Below are 19849 nucleotides of genomic sequence, written 5' to 3' on the forward strand. Positions count from 1 at the left end.
TCCCAGTGTTCTTAGGATGAAGATAAAACTCCTCACCTGGCCTGAAAGGCTCTACTGATCTGGCCCCTGCCTTCCTCTGCAGTCTCATCTCACACCACCCTTTTCCCATGCCCCAACCCCCACCCCAGCCTTACTGGCTTTAGATCTCCGGATCATGAGAGCTCATCCCTGTCTCATTCATTGTATTTCTTGTCTGCATACCGTGCACCCCCTCCGACCCTTCTAGAGTGTTTACACTATGAAGCAAGGACTTTATCTTGTTCACTAGTATCTCATCACCTAGTACAGTGCCTGCCGTGTAATAGGTGGTCAATAAATATTTGCTGAGTGAATAAACAGCAGGGCAGCAACTGGAAAATGGGCAGCTTCAACCCACCCAAATGGCTCCAAGATGCACTTCAGCTCAACCTCATCGCTAGTGTGCTTTTAGATCCTCTGGTGAAATGAGAGGGCTTCCCTGGTGGATCAGTTGGTAAAGAATCTGCATGCAATGTGGGGGACCTGGGTTGGAAGATCCCTTGGAGAAAGGAACAGCTACCCACTCCAGTATTCTATCCTGGAGAATTCCATGGGCTATTCCATGGGGTCGCAAATAGTCAGACACAACTGAGTGACTTTCACTCAGGTGAAATGAGATGACCAGAAAATGCTGGTTAGAGACTGGTTTGGCCAAGAGAAATTATAATAGTCAGCATAACTGCAGTTATTGAGGCATTAGCATGTGGTGGGGCATTGCTTTAGGCACTTTACCCATTTACTCTCCACAATAACCTTTGGAGGTATTATTAATATTATTCCCATTTGACGATGAGCAACCTGAGACCCAGGAGAGTCTGTAACTTGATTCAAATGGTGGCGGTTTGACTGAAGTGCATCTGCTGTACTGTGGAAGGGTGAGAGTATTTTTATTTCCTCTGTTTTTTTTTTTAAATGCCCTGGAACTGTTTCCCTTATGCAATCTCATCATCTTGAACCCAGCCCCAGGAAGCAGGTGGGAGAGGTGCCCATGCTGTGTTGGCAAAACCGCAGCAAGTGCTGATCTAGTTAGCATCCCCTTGGGGAAGGAGCCACTTTGGTGATTGACAATGTAAATTAAAAAGCTGAGATCTTTTCTACTTTCTTGATATTGAAATCTATAAAACCATCAAATCCTAAGCCAGCCTCCCCCAACTAAAAGGAGTTGCAATCACAAAGCAAATTTAACACCTCTTCCAATTTTTCTGACATCAAGTGGAGTGCTTCTGTGGAGGTGAGACTGGCATTAACTTGAAGCTCTGCGTGGCTGTAACCTCGGCTATTACAGGGCCAGATTGCTCCCTGCACCTTCACCTGGGATGTGAAACTGACACACAGGGAAGAGGCAACTGACTAGGCAGGCTTTGCAACCACGTGTAGAGAGAACAAAAAGTAAAGCAAGAGACAGAAAAAAGGAGAGTGACCTTCGTTGTTAGGATGTTAGCCCGATCATGGGCATGGTAGAAATGTTTCTTTTTTTCTTTATCCCACCTTTTGGACCCCCTTTAACAAAAGACAACTGTTTAAAACACAATTTGAAATCAGTTTGCCCCTCCCTGCTCAGATCCTGAGTCACATTTGTGGGCTATATGTAGGGCTTTACCTACATACTTTATCCGCATCCTAGAACTAGAGAAGGGACCTAACAGACCATTTGGTTTAACTCGTTGACTTTATGTGGGCTTCCCAGGTGGTGCATGGTAAAGAGCCTGCCTGCCAGTGCAGGAGACACAGGAAACTCGGGTTCGATCCCTGGGTCGGGAAGATCCCCTAGAGAAGGAAATGACAACCCACTCCAGTATTCTTGTCTGGAGAATCCCATGGACAGAGGAGCCTGGCGGGGTATAGTCCAGCCTGGCGGGTTACAGAGTCGAACATGACTTAGCTGCTAAGCAACAATAATTGACTTTAGAGATGGGGAGACGGAGGCCAAGAGAAGGATGGCTTGCTTTTATTTTCACCAAATAGTGTGTGTGTTAGATGATCCTTGGGATTTGTTAAGGGGAGAGAGGGAACAACCTGCATGGTGAAGGGGAAGGGGTGAAGAAAAATGTTAGAATCAATAAGAGTGTTTGATAAAGAGCTAGTCATGTGTCACATAAATGTATACACATTGTGAACAACACCCCTTTCTGTGGCAGAAACAGAAGGGATGTTCTCAACAGAGGAAGGGTCTCAGCCAAGGAAGCTAAATGGGGGTCATTCATCCCTCCAGCCCCTTTCTGCCATCACAGAGATTGATCCACTCCACCGCCTTGGCTTTCTGTGGGCTCACAACATTTTGCTCGGCAGTGACTTCCAACCACTGCCTCACTCTTGGCTGGTGGCATTTACCTTGTGTGGGAGGGATAATGCCTTTTCCTTTCATCCTTGAATCCATTAGTTTTCTTTGAAGCATGGTGCAGAGTTTTCTGTTTCCAAATTATATGGCAAAAACAGAAATACTGCCAGTTTTCAGTACAGCCTTGTGTAGGCGGTTTGGGGCAACCTGTCCCTCAGGCAGTGTGTATACAGAGTGTGCTCATTTCAGAAGTTGATAGTAAATCCTGTAAAGAGGGAGGCAGAAAGTACCAGGTCTTCTTCCTTTTCTACTTTAAAGGGAGATAGACTTGAAGTGGGGTGGATCTAGAAACCCTGGAGAAAGCCAGCCCAAGAGCAGTAGTAGACCCTGCCTGGGGAGTCGGTAGTAGACCCTGCCTGGGGAGTCGGTAGTAGACCCTGCCTGGGATAGCTTTTCTTTGATTTGCTGTCAGACCTTGGGTAAGTCACTTCCCCTCTTTGTGTCTCTGTATTTTTTTTTTCTGCCTCTTCTGCCATCTTCCCTGGCGGCTCAGATGGTAAAGAATCTGCCTGCAATGCAGGAGGCCTGGGTTTGATACCTGGGGTGTGAAGATCCTCTGGAGAAGGGAATGGCTACCCACTCCAGTATTCTTACCTGGAGAATTCCATGGACGGAGGAGCCTGGCGGGCTACAGTCCATGGGGTTGCAAAGAGTCAGACACAACTGAGCAGCTAACACTTTGACTAACACTTTCTGCCTCACAGGATACCTGAAAGGAATAAATGTGGAGAAAATAGACACACATATGCTTTGGACAGTCAAAATTCAATATAAGTGCAGCTCTTATTGTTTTGTTTTACACCTTTTCTTGCCTTTGTTGGTTGGAACCCTTGGGGTATGGTCTTGAACTTGAATTGGTATAGAACATCTAGCATAGATCCAAGGTCTCTGGAACTACAGAGGGGAGAGGGTGGAGGGATCAGTAAGGATGGAAACAGAGCCCCCATGAATCATAGCCCCACCACTTCCTTGACCTCTCTATCTATGTCTCTGAGCTCAGTTCCTCATCTATAAAGTGGAGACTCTCTGAGCCTCAGTTTCCTCATCTATAAAGTGGAGTTGCTCTGAGGATTTAAGTGAGTCAATGAATGGAAAGTGCTTATGCTGGCAGCACTGGCATGAAGTAGGTGTTTGATAGTAATGACTGTGATTGCTGTTATTTGCTTCTACGTCTTGAGGAGAACTGTGATGTCTTAATGCCAGTGTATGGCTGGTCCTTGGTAAAAGAAAATATAGATTCTTAGGTCTCACGCTGAAGAAATTCTGATTCTGTAGGTTTGGAAGGGAGCACAAGTATATGTATTTAACAAGGACTCCAAGGGACTCTGATGTGGCACCAGATTTGGGAACCATTAGTCTGAAGCAGTGTTTTTCAAGCTGCCAATTATTACCCACGGCTAAGAATATCAATTTAGTGAGTAGTGATCAGGATTAAAAAAAAGGAGGGGGGGATGAACCGGGAAATAATAATGCACAATACACACAATAAGGGTAAGGATTGCTTCATGATATGTTTATTGTCTATCTACATATATATATATATATATATATATATATATATATTTAGTAATGTGTGCTATATGAATGACAAACATATTTCTTACTGTAGATCATGACCCAAAATGTTGGAGTGTACTAATGGGTGCTATGTTCCATTTAGAAACACTGGTATCCAGAGAAATCACCTGTCAGGTCCCAGCCCAGACAATAAATGGCCAACAAGAGAATGGAGTAGGATCCATTTCTCCTCTTCACGTCTCTGCCATGCTGTGCTTGGGTTGACAGAGTTGGTTGTTTTCTGATTAGAATGAGTTCTGATACCTTGTAATGGCCCTGGCCTGAGATGTAAGGGCAAGGCAGGATATTGCTACAGGTATCAGGCTAATTGCTTTGACCCCCATTAGACAGAAAATGCATCTGGGTGAATGACAGTGTTTAGTTGCTCTTGATTAGGGAATGCTTTGTAAATACAATTTGCTTGTCTCCTTCTCTCAGACTTTGATACTTATTTTACCACTTGAAACTCTTTTGTTGCCTTTGTGAAATCAAAAAATAAGCTTAAAATTGTGTTTCAATTCACATCAGCCAAGGTCAGTGTCTTCTTACTCCCTACTTGGTATGTAAAGGGCATTAGCACTCCTAAACCTTTCCCTACACGCGCCATCTAAAGGGAGCCGAAACACCTGGACTCCAGCCCATTGTGGTCCTGGGAATAGCTTCCTTTGGCAGTGAGGCTTTCTCAGAGCAGCTTCTGTTAACTGCAGGCCTTGCTGGATTCCCCTGCCCTACTACTTCAGAACTCCCTATCTGCTTTATATTTTCTCTGTGCTACTTATCAAAACCTATCATGTTATATTGTAAAGAATAAACAATGTACAAAAATAATCACGTATATCCAGATACTGTTTTCTAGAAAGACTGGAAATCAAATTTTATGTAAAGTCTTCCACTTTTTTAATGTTGCCAGGTCTTCCTATTTTTTTCTAGAAAGCTTGGAAACTGAATATTTCTATAAAATCTTCTGATTTTTAAGTGTTGCTTACCAGATCAAAACAATTTTAAACAGTATTTGGGCCCAAGAAAATATGTTCCTGGCCCAAATTTGGTTTGTGGATCACCAGTTCGTGGAACACAGGGTCTATGAGAGGCTTTGTCATGGGACATCGACTAGTGAGGAAGGAAGTACAGCCTCAGAGAGGCTGGTCACCTTCCCTGTGGTCACACAGCTAGATAGGATCAGAGCGGGATCTTGAACCCACCTTTCTTGCTTCTTAGTGCTCTCTCTCATTCACCCCGTGCCTGCTGGACTGCCCCACTTCTGCTGAGGATTGAGCCACGCTGGCCTTTGTGGAGGACAACGTTTTGTTCAGTCCCAAGTGTCCTCCTCACAGGGGATATAACACAGTCATCACCACCCATCTGATAAGCACCAGGCACTTCTCGGCACAGAGTGTGTGAATTTACCTGCCTTCCCAATCTCAACCGTGGATATGGCCTCTTGTCACTCTTTATTGCTTTCGCTCCAGTGATAGGATCAAGATAAGGTCTTTATAGGAATGTTATTAGCATTACTCCCAGCCAGCGGTACCTTCCAGTAGAATCAGTGTGTTCTAGGATAAAGAATCTGGGGCTTCGAGTCCAGAGGGCTGGGCTGAATTCTGAGATGTGTGACCTGAGACAGCTTACTTAGCCTCCCTGGCCTTCAACTTACTTTACTGTGAAAATGAGAAAAGTAAAATCTTGTCTGTCTCCTTTGAAGCAAAAGTGAGACAATATGTATGAGACCTATTGGAAAAGACAATGTTTTACAGCTGTGAGGTGAGATTATCATTATGAAATCAGCAAAATAATTACTGAGCACCTACTAAGGGGAAGCTAAGAGACCATTTATTCAGGGCATGCCAAGAAACTCAAGACCTAGCTGCCTCTGTGAGCTCTAGTCTAACTGAGAAAAAGGGACATATGTGAGTTGAAGGAGAGCCAGCACTACCAAGCCAGAGATGACCAGGCTGAATGAAATGTACAGGCTGTATAATAAGAGAGATTGTGGTGGAAAGGGCTGATCACTGAAGGATTCCTGGAGGGAGTTGCATTTGAGCTGTGTTTGGAAAAAAAAATTAGTAGGATTGTGGTGAAAGAGGAAAGAAGGACATTCTAGAAAGGGACAACAGCACAGTTATCTATGTTGGAGACCTAATCTCCATAGAGTGGAGGGTTCAAGTAGTGACTGGCAGATAATCACTTCTTCACTTGGCTGGAATACAGAAGAGACAATCAAGAAAAGTATGATTCTCATGAAATCAAAATAGAGTCCAGGTGGGGCAGTGGACATGGTTGATTACGTTACAGAAGGGGCTGATACTGTACAATGGTCATAATAATAGTTCCCACTTTAAGGGACTGTTCTGAGCATTGAAGGAGGTCATGTTTTGGAAACAGCACAGAACCTTATACAAATAAATGGTAAAGAATCTGCCTGCAGTGTGAGAGACCCGGGTTCAATCCCTGGGGTAAGAAGATCCCCTGGAGAAGGGAATGGCAAGCCACTCCATTATTCTTGCCTGGAGAATCCCATGGACAGAGGAGCCTGGAGAGCTATAGTCCATGGGGTCACAAAGACTCAGACATGACTGAGTGACTAACACATATTATACATGATTAGGACTAAAGAAATGTTAGTTGTCATTCTCATCGTAATCATTTTTCATCTTACATTGATGTCAGGGGGTAATAACATGGCCTTTGAATTCTGCCTGGTATTAGTTGCATCACCTTGGGCAAGTCATATCACCTCCCTGTTTCTCAGTTTCCTGGTCTTTAAAATGGGAGTAATACTAGTGCCAACTGAAAAGGCTATTGTGAGCTTAAATGAATTAATCCAAGTAAAGTGCTTATCCCCATGCCTGGCACAAGGAAAGCACTCAGTAGATGTTAGCTATTACAATGACGATGGCTAGGTAATGCAATATGATTGCATAAAAAAAATTGGGGAAATGGAGAAACAAACAAAATCACCTGGAATCCTACTACTAAGATACAACTGCTTGTTATTATTGTGAGATCTGGTTCTTAAATCTGAAATGTCTTTTATTGAGAAAATTAAAACTTCTGAAAATGATGTCAATTTGGGATGCACTAGTCATTTCGTTCAGAGAAGGCAATGGCACCCCACTCCAGTACTCTTGCCTGGACAATCCCATGGACGGAGGAGCCTGGTAGGCTGCAGTCCATGGGGTCGTTAGAGTTGGACACGACTGAGCGACTTCACTTTCACTTTTCACTTTCATGCATTGGAGGAGGAAATGGCAACCCACTCCAGTGTTCTTACCTGGAGAATCCCAGGGACGGGGGAGCCTGGTGGGCTGCCGTCTATGGGGTCACACAGAGTCGGACACGACTGAAGCGACTTAGCAGCAGCAGCAGCAGCAGCAGCACTCATTTCGTTAAATATTTACTGAGCACCTACCATCTGCTACTGATATTCCAGAGGTTGAGAGTTAGCCAAAAACAGGACATACAGGATCCCTGCTTATACTTATAGCCCATTAGATGAGGATAGGAAACAAAACTAAATAAGTCAAATGAAAATATAAGATAAGCAGTGAGTTTTGCCCACCCAGGTCTTGGATAACAATAAGCAAGAGGGGACAGCCTCAGTAGTTCCTGTCCAGCTGTCCTTACCACTCTGTAGACCACAGAGAGAGGCTCATTGATCCAGGGAGGACATGGCGATCTCATAGGAGAAAGATGTAATCTTTTAAAGCTGAAAGGGCCCTGGTTACTGTGATTCTGCCACTGGGTATCTGTTCATCCATCCTTGTCTTAAAATAACAGTCTTACCAGGCTACTCCACGTCCTGCAGGACCCTCTCAAGGTCAGAAAGCCTTTTTTGACAGGTTTACTGAAAAATCTGCCTCCTTGCTACCACTAGGTGGCAGTAGTCCTAGTTCTGTCACCTGAGCAACCCAGTTAAGTACGTATATGGGAATGCTTCCGAGATTGGAAAGCATGCGGGTATCCTATATGGGATGTTTCTCTTTTTTAGACCCTGTGTCTCTGGTCCCTTCAAGAGCCACTCTTGTTATGGGATGGTTTCCAGCTCCTTTGTCAAGTTCGTGACCATCCTCTGGAGATGTTTCCCTTTGTTAATGATCCTCTTGCAATGTGGGGCATAGATTGGAACAGGAGACTCTGGGAGAGAACAGCAGAGACTGAAGTGTGACAATTATATTCTGGGGTCTAGAAGCCATACTTTAATTAATACAACCTAAAATGTGCTCCATTTTTAGCAGCTACATAATTTAGTTACATTATGCTATGGGTCAACTTGAACTGCTAGATCTTTTTTGAATTGCCTGTTTTTATGTGACCTGCTGCCAAGCCATGCTTCCCTTATTCTGGCCTCACAAAATAGACTTTTAAATTTTTGAGAATATTTTTCTTTATCTTATAATTTTCACCTTATTACTTCTTTTAATTTTAGCCCTGTACTCCAGCCATTCTGAGCTCATTTTGAATCTCAGTTCTGTTCTTCAACAAATTTGATATCCCCGCCAGTTTTGGGTCATCTTCAGACGTGGTAAGTACGTTTTCTGTGTCATCTAAGTCCGGGATCCCCAGCCTCCGGGCCACAGACTGGTACCTCCTGTCAGATCAGCAGCACCATTACATTAGAAATAAAGTGCACAATAAATGTTATGTGCGTGCTTCATCCTGAAACTATTCCGCCCCCCAACTCCCTAGTCCATGGAAGAATGGTCTTCTGGGAAATCAGTCCCTGGTGCCAAAAAGGTTGGGGATCACTGATCTAAGTTACTAGTAAAAGTGGAAAAGCCCTGTGGCCTTTCTCTGGTGACTTTTCTCCTGCTTGCTACCTATGTTTTGTGTAAAATTTTTGATCAATTGCCAGTCTATTTCACCTGTGTTATAACCTGGTTAATATATCGCTGTCTTGTCTTAAGTCATTTGTGGGAAAGTTGTAGGATATAATTTCAGATGCACTGCTGAACCTAAGATATGTTGTAGTTACAAAAGTCAGGATGGATGGAAGGTGATCCAAGAAGGTTTCTTTTGTTTTGTAAAATGGAAACTATTGTACTTTTTCCAATGATAAAAGTAATATAAGCATGTAAAGGTCAGCAGCATTCAAAAGTATATGAATTAGAAAGTCCTTCTGTAATTCTTTGTGATGACCAACTTCTGGATAACTGTGGTTCGTGGTTTTGTGTATTCATAAACACAGATCTGTGATATAAATCGAATCATGCTACAGAGAATGTTGTGTGACCTACTTTTTTACCTTATAAGCTTTTGGAAATGTCTTTCTTTGTCAGAATATATAGTTTCACTTCATCCTTTTGAACAACACAGTGTTCTTTTCTGCAGATGCATCCTAACTTAACTCATCAATCCCATATTGATGGAGCTTTACATCACTGGCGAATTTTTGCTGTTGTGTAAGCAGTGATGCATGATGAACTTTCTTTGCTGGCTTGAGATGTGGTGTTGGTTGCTGGGTTTTGCCTCCCCTGGATTCCCTGTCCGTCTGGGATCTTGTTTTCAATGTTATGAATGTCAAAGGCTGCTTCTACCGAAGACATAAACTAAAGAAGGGTCTGCCAACTCCTTGCTCATCATGTTTTGAGTTTGCAAATCTAAACCTTATCCTTCTTTGAAGGGTAGTTAAAGATGTTTGAACTCTCTGGGGCCTTAGGAGAACCAAGAACCAAGGTACCCCAAGACCAAGTCTGGAGTGATAGACAGGTTCTCCCCACCACATACCGCCAGCTCTGCCAAGTGAGGCCAGTTGCCAGGCCCTGTATAGTTTCTTTCCTTCTCATCTTCACACTTTCTCTCTTCCATGGAGTCTTCCTCCCTGTACACATGTACCTCCCAGACTAAGTTAGAAGCCACCTGCTCTGAACTTCCAGAACATGTTAAGAGTGTGGGCTTGAGAGTCAAACCTGTGTTTGAATATCACAGCTGTACCTTCCCAGTTCTGTGATCTTATATAAGTCACCTATCCTTTCAGGGCCTGATTATCCTCATCTGTAGAATGGAAATAAAACTGTATAAGATATTTCAAAACACCTAACCCAATGCCTGGCTGATATAAAGCACTTAATAAATGTTAGCTGCTATTATAGCATCATGGGTGATCATATTACCTATTCCATAGACTTATGACTCTTACAGGAGAATGTATGTAAAACTTAACACAGTGCTTCACATACATTGAGTGTTAAATAAATGACAATTATTTATTGTATTTCTATCTCCCTTTGGATACTTAACCTCAATATATTTTGTGTGATTTCTGTTTGTGTTCATGTCTTGATCTCCTCCTCTAATGTATAAGCTCCCTTGTGAGCTGAGTTCTCTCTCTCCCATTCTCTCTTTCTTCTCCTCCCTAGCACCTAGCACCCTACCAACTAGAAAGCATAAAAGACCCAGTGCTGGGGATTAGTGGGGCTCTTTAAAATTTCGATGAATGAATGCTGCTATCACATCTTAAAATCTCTTTATCACTGTATTGTGTTCTTGTTAGTAACCATCTTTCCCATTAACTGATCAAGGGGGCCTTACTGATCAAGGGGGCCTTGTCCGTAGGGCTGGACATGGCATACATATTCCAACCACTGAGCCACTGGTCACAGAGCTAGCAATCTATGGAATCATAGCTTTGGGAAGGTTTCCAGAAAACAGTGGCCTTGAGTCTGTGTTTATCTGAGCAGAATGTATTTGTATGTTGCTCTCAGGTTTCTGTCTAAATGGAAAGGGACATCAGGCACCAGCTTAGTTTAGGTCACCCTGAAGTTGTTTCTCTCCTTTCACTCATGCCCTCCACATAGCAGCAAGAGCTATATTCAGTTCAGTTCAGTTCAGGTGCTCAGTCGTGTCCGATTTTTGCAACCCCATGAATCGCAGCACGCCAGGCCTCCCTGTCCATCACCAACTCCTGGAGTTCACTCAGACTCACGTCCATCGAGTCAGTGATGCCATCTAGCCATCTCATCCTCTGTCATCCCCTTCTCCTCCTGCCCCCAATCCCTCCCAGCATCAGAGTCTTTTCCAATGAGTCAACTCTTCGTATGAGATGGCCAAAGTACTGGAGTTTCAGCTTTAGCATCATTCCTTCCAAAGAAATCCCAGGGCTGATCTCCTTCAGAATGGACTGGTTGGATCTCCTTGCAGTCCAAGGGACTCTCAAGAGTCTTCTCCAACACCACAGTTCAAAAGCATCAATTCTTCGGCGCTCAGCCTTCTTCACAGTCCAAATTTCACATCCATACATGACCACTGGAAAAACCATAGCCTTGACTACACGGACCTTTGTTGGCAAAGTAATGGCTCTGCTTTTCAATATGCTATCTAGGTAGGTCATAACTTTCCTTCCAAGGAGTAAGCGTCTTTTAATTTCATGGCTGCAGTAACCATCTGCAGTGATTTTGGAGCCCCCAAAATAAAGTCTGACACTGTTTCCACTGTTTCCCCATCTATTTCCCATGAAGCGATGGGACCAGATGCCATGGTCTTCATTTTCTGAATGTTGAGCTTTAAGCCAACTTTTTCACTCTCCTCTTTCACCTTCATCAAGAGGCTTTTTAGTTCCTCTTCACTTTCTGCCATAAGGGTGGTGTCATCTACATATCTGAGGTTATTGATATTAGACAATAGTAAACCAGATCATCTTGGAAGAAAAGCTATGATGAACCTAGACAGCATATTTAAAAGCAAAGATATCACTTTGCCGACAAAGTTCCGTATACTCAAACTATGGTTTTGCCAGTAGTCATGTATGGATGTGAGAGTTGGACCATAAAGAAGACTGAGCATCGAAGAATTGATACTTTTGAACTGTGGTGCTGGAGGATACTTTTGAGAGTCCATTGGATAGCCAGGAGATCAAACCAGTCAATTCTAAAGGAAATCAACCCTGCATATTCATTGGATAGACTGATGCTGAAGCTGAAGCTCCAATACTTTGGCCACCTGATATAAAGAACTGACTCACTTTCAGTTAGGTGTTTTGAAATATCTTATATAGTTTTATTTCCATTCTACAGATAAGGATAATCAGGCCCTGAAAAGATCGGTGACTTCTTTAAGATCACAGAACTGGGAGGGTACAGCTGTGATATTCAAACACAGGTTTGACTCTCAAGCCCACACTCTTAACAAGTTCTGGAAGTTCAGAGCAGGTGGCTTCTAACTTAGTCTGGGAGGTACATGTGTACAGGGAGGAAGACTCCATGGAAGAGGGAAAAGAGCCTGATGCTGGGAAAGATTGAGGGCAGGAGAAGCAGGGGGCGACAGAGGATGAGGTGATTGAATGGCATCATCAACTTAATAGACATGAGTTTGAGCAAACTCCAGGAGATAATGAAGGACAGGGAAGCCTGGCATGCTGCATTCTATCATGCTGGAAAGAGTTGGACATGACTGAGCGACTAAACAACAAGAAGGAGGGGGAGGAGAGGACTTGGAGACAATAAGTATAAACAGCTGCTTCAAGGTTTTAATATAAGGAGCACGGCAGCAGTGGGGCAGTAGTAGTATCTGGAGGTGGGGTTAGAGTTGAAGAGAAATAAATAATATGAATGATCTAGTCTCAGACCTCAGAATGTAAGTTCCTTGAGGGCAGGGATTTTGTCTCATGTGTCTGTGCCACCTCCCACAGTGCCTAGCACGGAGTTGGAATTCCATAACTGTTGTTGAGACATAGAGAGAGACTTGTGGTTGTTGAAGGGAGGGAATGAGGAAGGGACACATTAGGAGTTTGGAATTAGCAGATGTAAGCTCTAATATATAGGATGGGTCAACAACAAGGTCCTACTGTATAGCACAGGGAACTATATCCAATATCCTGTAATAAGCCATAATGGAAAAGAAGATGAAAAAGAACATACATATCTATATATAACTGAATCACTTTGCTGTACACCAGAAACTAACACAACATGGTAAATCAACTACATACTTCAATGACAATGAAAATTTTAAAATCTTGTTGATTAAGTGAATGATCAAATGTTTGAAAGAATTAATGGAACTAGGGACTTCTCTGGTGATCTGGTGACTAAGACTCTTTGCTCCCAAATGCAGGGATCCAGGTTTGATCCCTGGTCAGGGAACTAGATCCTGCATGCCTGAACTAAGATCCCACATGATGCAATTAAGACCCAATGCAGCCAAACAAATAGTAAACAGAAAAAATCAATGGAAGTAAATGTTAAAGCATTGAATAAGAAATAATAGCAGGATAAAGTGGCAGGTGAATTGCATAGAACCTTGGCTTGAGTCCCAGTCATTCCTGCCACACTCCTGGCACATCAAGCTTACCTAAGAGCCAGACAGCCTAGACATGGGTTGGCATGACACAACTCCCTTTGCTGAGAGGGCATGCTGTATCTCTGCAATCCTCTGCTCCACGAAGCAGACAGGCTTTGGGACTGTAAGAACTGGGTGCAGCCAGATGAGACAGCAAAGCTCAGGAGCGTGCCAGAAGAGAAACCCCTGTGCTTCATCACCATTCTCTGGGCGTGGTCAATCTGTGGCACAGGGCACATTTGAGACATGGGTCGCAGTGCTATCCCAGTCTGCCCCTCCTGGCTGGAGGGTGATTCATAACCTCCTGTTGCTCATGCCAAGGAATAGCTAAACCAGAGTCCAAGGAGAAGCCGATGGCCAAGCAGCCACCAGAAGCCTTGGACCTGGCTCCTCCCAGTTGCCACATTGCATAATCCTCACAGAGTAAGGTGATGGTCAGCGCACTGGGGCTTCCCCCAGGGTTCTTGTGACTCAGCCGTTGCTGGAAAGATGGCATGGCCCAGTATCGGACTAGCACACAGGAGGCACTTTTGAATGAATGGACCCTTTGGGACTCTGGGAACTAATACGAATGGTGAGGAAAGAGTGCTTCTTTATCCATGCCTTCCCTGTCATCTCACTCAGTGCCCAGACATAGTCCTGTGCAGCGATACAGCCACAGGCAAGAGCATGTCCTGGGCTGGGAAGAAAGGATGTAGTTAGTTGGCAGTACCCCCAGACAGACCTTTTCCATCTCCCCACCTGGCACCTGAAGAGTCCACTATCGTGTCAGGTCTTAGGAGTCCAAAGAGTTTATTCCAACCCGCATTGACCTAACACTTAATCTGAATCACATCCTGTGTATTTTCTCAAAGTTGTTACTATAATAATAAAACAACAACAACAACTAATAATAATAATTGCAGCTGACACACATTGAACACCTACTATGGGCCAGCCACTGGACTAAGCACTTTATATATATTATCTGTTGTACTCCTTACGGCACACCTGTGAGGTAAATGCTATTTTTAAAAATTGAACTGTAAATTGATTTACAATGTTGTATTAGTTTCAAGTATAAGGTAAAGTTAATCAGTTATAGAGATATATAATATATAGTCACTCTTTTTTAGATTGTTTCCTCATATAGGTTATTACAGATTATTGAGTATAGTTCCCTGTGCTATACAGGAGGTCCTTATTGGTTGTTTAATTTATATACAACAGTGTGTACATGTCAATCCCATCCTCCTAATACTATTATTGTCTCTGTTACACAGAAAAAGTTCAATCTATGAAGGGAAAGAGTTGAAATTCAAGTCCAGGTCTGTCTCACGACAGAATCAGTTCTGCATGGTTCTCTACTATAGCATCAAAGTGCTCTTTCAAAAGTAAGTCAGATAAAATAATTCCTTGGCTTGACAACCTCCAGTGGTTTCCCATCACATGTAGAACCAAAGCCGACTTTCTTCCTGGGCCATCAAGGCCTGGCAGAACCCAGGCTGTACCTTCCTCCCCAGCCTCTGCCTCCTTTCCCCACCCCTGTAAAAAACTGTGCTCCAGGAACCGCATCAGTAGCCAGGCTCTGTACCAGCAGCCGTGATCTGCTATGAGTATGTTTGGTAGGCTGGCTTGGGTGCCTACCCTTGCTCACAGTGTTACCTCCCTTGGAAAATACCTCCCATGGTTCAAACAACCATCCCAGAAGCCCTGTCGGTATAAGGTGGAAGCTGCCTGTGGTTGTCAGTATGACCACTGTTCCGTGGAGAGTTGCTGGGCTATCTTAGAACGCTTGTTCTCTCTTTCTCACTTGTGCTGGAAGATTCTAGAAGGTTGAGAGTATCCCAGATCCTCTCCAGTACCAAGAAGAGTGTGATGCTAAGAGATAAATCTAAACAGCACTGGACTAGGAAAGATATGACCTATATCTTTCTCCAGCTTTCTCGCTCAGTAGCTTAGGAGGCCTAAGGTGAATCTTCACTTTTCTAAGCCTCAATTTCTTTCTTCTTCTTCTTTTTTTTCTGTTGTTTTTTATTTTTTGGCCATGCCATGCAGCTTGTGGGATTGTAGTTCCCTGACCAGGGATTGAACCCTGGGTCACAGCAATGAAAGCACTGAATTCTAACCACTGGACCCCAGGGAACTCCCTAATGCTCAATTTCTTTATTGGTCAATGAAAGTCATAATATCTGCTCTTGAGGGATTGCTCTGAATATCTAATAAGATGACTTATTGGATAGTGTTCTGGAAAGTTGAGTGCTTACTATGTTTCAGATATGGCTCTAAGCTTCTTGCTCCAAATACCCAACCTTAATTTAACCATGAGATAACATCAGACAGGGCTTCGCAGGTGGCGCTGTGCTGTGTTGTGCTTAGTCTCTCCGTCGTGTCTGACTCTTTGCGACCCCATGGACTGTAACCCACCAGGCTCCTTTGTCCACAGGGATTTTCCAGGCAAGAATACTGGAGTGGGTCAGGTGGTGCTAGTGGTAAACAACTTGCCTGTCAATGCAAGGGACGCAAGAGACACGGATTTGATCCCTGGGTTGGGAAGATCCCCTGGAGTAGGAAAAGGCAACCCACTCCAGTATTGTTGCCTGAAAAACACCATAGACCAGAGCCTGGAGGGCTACAGTTCATGGGGTCACAAAACATTGGACTCGACTGAAGCAGCTGAACACATTAAGCTGCTCACCTGTATTACCTCCATCATTCCCCAGAAAAACACTACTGTATTACTAGTAATCGTATGTCCACTTTGCAGATGAGGAAAATGAGGCACAGAGAGGGTAAGAGGTTTGTTCATCATTACCTAGCTAGTAAGTGTCAGAGCCAAATTGAGAATCCACCAATCTGACTTCAGAACCTGTGGCCTGAGCCATTTACTTTCACATGAAAGGTAAAGTGTTTTGTTTGGGTGAATGTTTTATCTGTTCTGGTGGCTCCAACGGAATACTGTAGACTGAGTGGCTTATAAACAACAGAAATTTATTTTTTGTAGTATAAAGTTCAAGGTACCAGCAAATTTAGTGAGGCCACTCCTTGGTTGTGGATGACCATCTTCTCGCTATAATCTCACGTGGCAGAGGGAGATGAAGGAGCTCTGTGGGCCTTTTCTTATAAGGGCACTGTCCCATTTATCAGGTTTCCATCCTCATTGCCTGATCACCTCCCAAAGGCCCACATTCAAATACCACCACATTGGGGATTAAATTTCAACATACCGATTTTGAGGGGATACAAACCTTCAGTCTATAGTAGGTGGGAGGTTATTATTATTTTTTTAAAGTAGCAATACTTTTTCTATCATTTTCTCTAAGTGTTATAGCATTTTTCCTCTCACTGGGCCCTATGCTACTTGGGTTCCTTCACCTGTTGTTGTTTAACTTTGTGGTAGGGAACCCTCTCCCTACCCAGTTTGCTTACTTCCTTCTTCCTCAAAGGTATAAGAGGTTCCCAACGAATGTGATGTTCCAAGAACATAATCTTCCCATGGTCAGAAAGGAGTGCAAGTGCCTGGGGTCTGATTCCTTTGTGTCTTCACGAGTACTGAGCACCTCCCATATGTCAGGGCCTGATCTGGTCAACTGGGGCTACGGCAAGGAACAATCAAAAAACCCCACCCTGCACAACTTCACTTCAGTGGTATTCTTGCTTCAAATACCCAACCTTAATTTAACCATGAAATAACATCAGACAGGGCTTCCCAGGTGACTCCATGGTAAAGAATCCACCTTCTAGTGCAGGGGGTGTAAGATATGCAGGTTCGATCCCTGGGTTGAGAAGATCCCCTGGAGGAGGGCATGGCAACCCACTCCAGTGTTCTTGCCTGGAGAATCCCATGGACCGAGGAGCCTGGAGGGCTACAGTCCAGGGGGTTGCAAAGAGTCAGACACGACTAAAGCGACTTAGCATGCACACAGAGGACCTGCCATTGACCTCTGTTTCCAGCTGAGTCAGTGATGACAGAAGCATGAAGGGAAGGAAAAGAGCAGGGAAGTGAAATCACTGAAATCTAGAATCCTTATCCAATTTCTGGTGAGGAAACAAATCATTATTAAGCACCATAATGAGTTTCTGAATCTCCTGTGCTTGATTCCTCACAAATCAGTGAACTCTAATTAATGCTGAGTGTGGTGGTAACACCACAGCCAGAGCCATCTTCATGATTTTGCCTTAGTAAGTGTCATTGGCAGCATAGAAGGGTGGTCTGATTTTTCTTGTCCTAATAAGTGGAACTGAAAAAGTCCAGAGCATTATTCTGGTTTCATTTATATGTAGTATCAGAAGTCCCCGAGTCATCCAATTAGCATCATTTGGATATTTGGGGCCTAGTAGTGCATGCAGAACGGAGAAGGCGATGGCACCCCACTCCAGTACTCTTGACTGGAAAATCCCATGGACGGAGGAGCCTGGTAGGCTGCAGTCCATGGGGTCGAGAAGAGTCGGACACAATTGAGCGACTTCACTTTCACTTTCATGCACTGGAGAAGGAAATGGCAACCCACTCCACTGTTCTTGCCTGGAGAATCCCAGGGACGGGGAAGCCTGGTGGGCTGCTGTCTATGGAGTCACACAGTCAGACATGACTGAAGTGACTTAGCAGCAGCAGCAGCAGCAGCAAGGCATGCAGTAAACAGAGCGCGAGCAATCATGCCACATGGGAAGCAGCCTCTAGGCCTGATGTGTACCTGAGAAAAACGGGCTGAGTACCAGATAGGGTCCCTGGAGCCTCCCCAGCTGGCAGCCATGGCCCAGGATGCTCTCTCGCCCATGCAGGAGCAGAAATCCACATAGGGAAAAGCAGCCTACTGATGGGAGGCTTGTAGACAGCAGTGTTTTCAGAACATCTCAGCTCATCCTGAGATCCACACCAATGTGGTGGCCTTGTTCTTACAGTGTGATAAAGATGGAATGAGAGGATTTAGTGGATAGTGTTCTCAAAAATGTGAAATATCCATTTCTGTAAGGTATTGCTATGCACGCATGCTAAGTTACTTCAGTCGGGTTTGACTCTTTGCAGTCCTATGGATGGTAGCCCGCCAGGCTCCTCTGTCCATGAGATTTTCCAGGCAAGAATACTGGAGTGGGTTGCCATTCCCTTCTCCAGAGGATCTTCTCAACCCACGGATTGAATCCTGTGGGGTCGAATTCCAGCCTCTTACATGTCCTGCATCGGCAGGCAGGTTCGCTACCACTAGAACCGCCTGGGAAGCCCTAGTGTCACTACATATGTATTACCATTATTGTTATTATGCACCATGGGAGGAATTAAGAAAGTAGGACACCTGCAACCATAGTGTTTTCAGCATTCCTGCGTCTCTAATGTTATAGAGGAGGCCATTATCCTCTTTTTGAGAAACAACAGCTACCATGTTAAGCACTTACTATGTGCCAGGAGTAAAGGCTTGCATACATGATCTCATTTAGTCCTCACAGCAATCCCATGAAGTAGGTACTGCTTCTCCATTTTAAAGTCGGGTATGTGAGGCTCAGAGATGTTAACTAACTTGCCCAAGGTAACACAATAAGTCATTAGCATCAGAGTTTACCGGCAGGAGACTAGCTCTAGGATTCTGTATCCTTATCTCAGTGCTAAAAGGCGTTTGAAATAGCACATGCAAGACACACATACCCCCAAGTGGTAGATGTGGATCTCTAAGAGGAAGACAACAGTTTCACCCTTTGGGCTCCATACAGGGCTGGCTGTAGAAGAAGACCCCCAAGCAAGTGGACCACTCCAGCTGGGAGTGATTGTGGAGAGAAGTGGGCACTTGGATGCTTGGGGGTGGGGTGCTGTGGGGGTATCTGGCTTCCCAATTGGGAAGACTAGGCTCAGGACAAGAGTGACAGACCAACTCTGAATTGCAGAAACACCCAGAGTAGCAGTCACCAACTTCATCGCATCCTTGTGCCTGTGAGGCAGCTACAGGCACAGAGAGGTGCTGAGGCTTGCCTAAGGTCACACAGCTCGCAAGAGGGCAGGTGCAGTGTAGAACCCTGGTCTTCAGGCTCCAGTTCGGTGCTCTTGCTGCCACTCCACTCCCACTGGCCCCTCAGGTTCAGTGCACAGCAGTCAGAGGGAAGCCACGTCTTTGTGAGTGAAGCTATTGTCTGGATGGTGGTTCTCAGTATTGCCCAGAGACCTGCAGAAGTGGCAGTCTTCAAGTCCCACCCAGGACTGACTGGGGACTGAGATCCAGCAAAATGGGACTTTGCAAGCCCTCTAGGAGACCCTGATACACACTCAAGTGTGAAAACCACCGGCCCAGACAGAAAGGCACAGTGCCGAGTGCTGCAGCCATAGACGTGCATTCGGATCTTCAACTCGCACAGCACAAAGAAGGGTCGTCTTCCTAGAGAAGGACAGTGAAAAGGAACACAGCTCTCAAGCCACACCTGCAGAGCAAGGTCACCTTCCAACACATGTGGCGGTTAGACATGCACAGACGGGGAGGAGGAGTGCAGCCAGTACTTGCTCATCCACAGGTGCATCAGACAGTGTAGTTTTGCCAACTCAGCAACTCCCCAGAGATGTGCCAGTTCCACTGCTTGTTGCCCAGGAGGTGCATCCCTGCCCTCTGGGAAATTGCCATGCAGGATCATAGAACCTCTGATCTGGGAGGGATCTTAGAGAGTACCTACCTCATTGCCCACCCCTACTGCATCACTGGTGATGCC

The 19849-nt window shown here is 44.6% G+C and overlaps 1 long non-coding RNA gene across 1 annotated transcript in view; it reads left to right on the forward strand.

Moving 5' to 3' along the window:
• LOC112445492 (uncharacterized) overlaps positions 1–19849 on the forward strand; it is a 108016-nt gene that overhangs the window by 42055 nt on the left and 46112 nt on the right. Inside the window, exon 2 of the long non-coding RNA XR_003033691.2 lies at positions 8340–8435. This is a non-coding gene — a long non-coding RNA (uncharacterized lncRNA). The remainder of the gene's footprint in view (positions 1–8339; positions 8436–19849) is intronic.

The sequence above is a fragment of the Bos taurus genome, unplaced genomic scaffold (assembly GCF_002263795.3).
Source record: "Bos taurus isolate L1 Dominette 01449 registration number 42190680 breed Hereford unplaced genomic scaffold, ARS-UCD2.0 Leftover_ScbfJmS_1513_2139, whole genome shotgun sequence".
NCBI lineage: Eukaryota > Metazoa > Chordata > Mammalia > Artiodactyla > Bovidae > Bos > Bos taurus.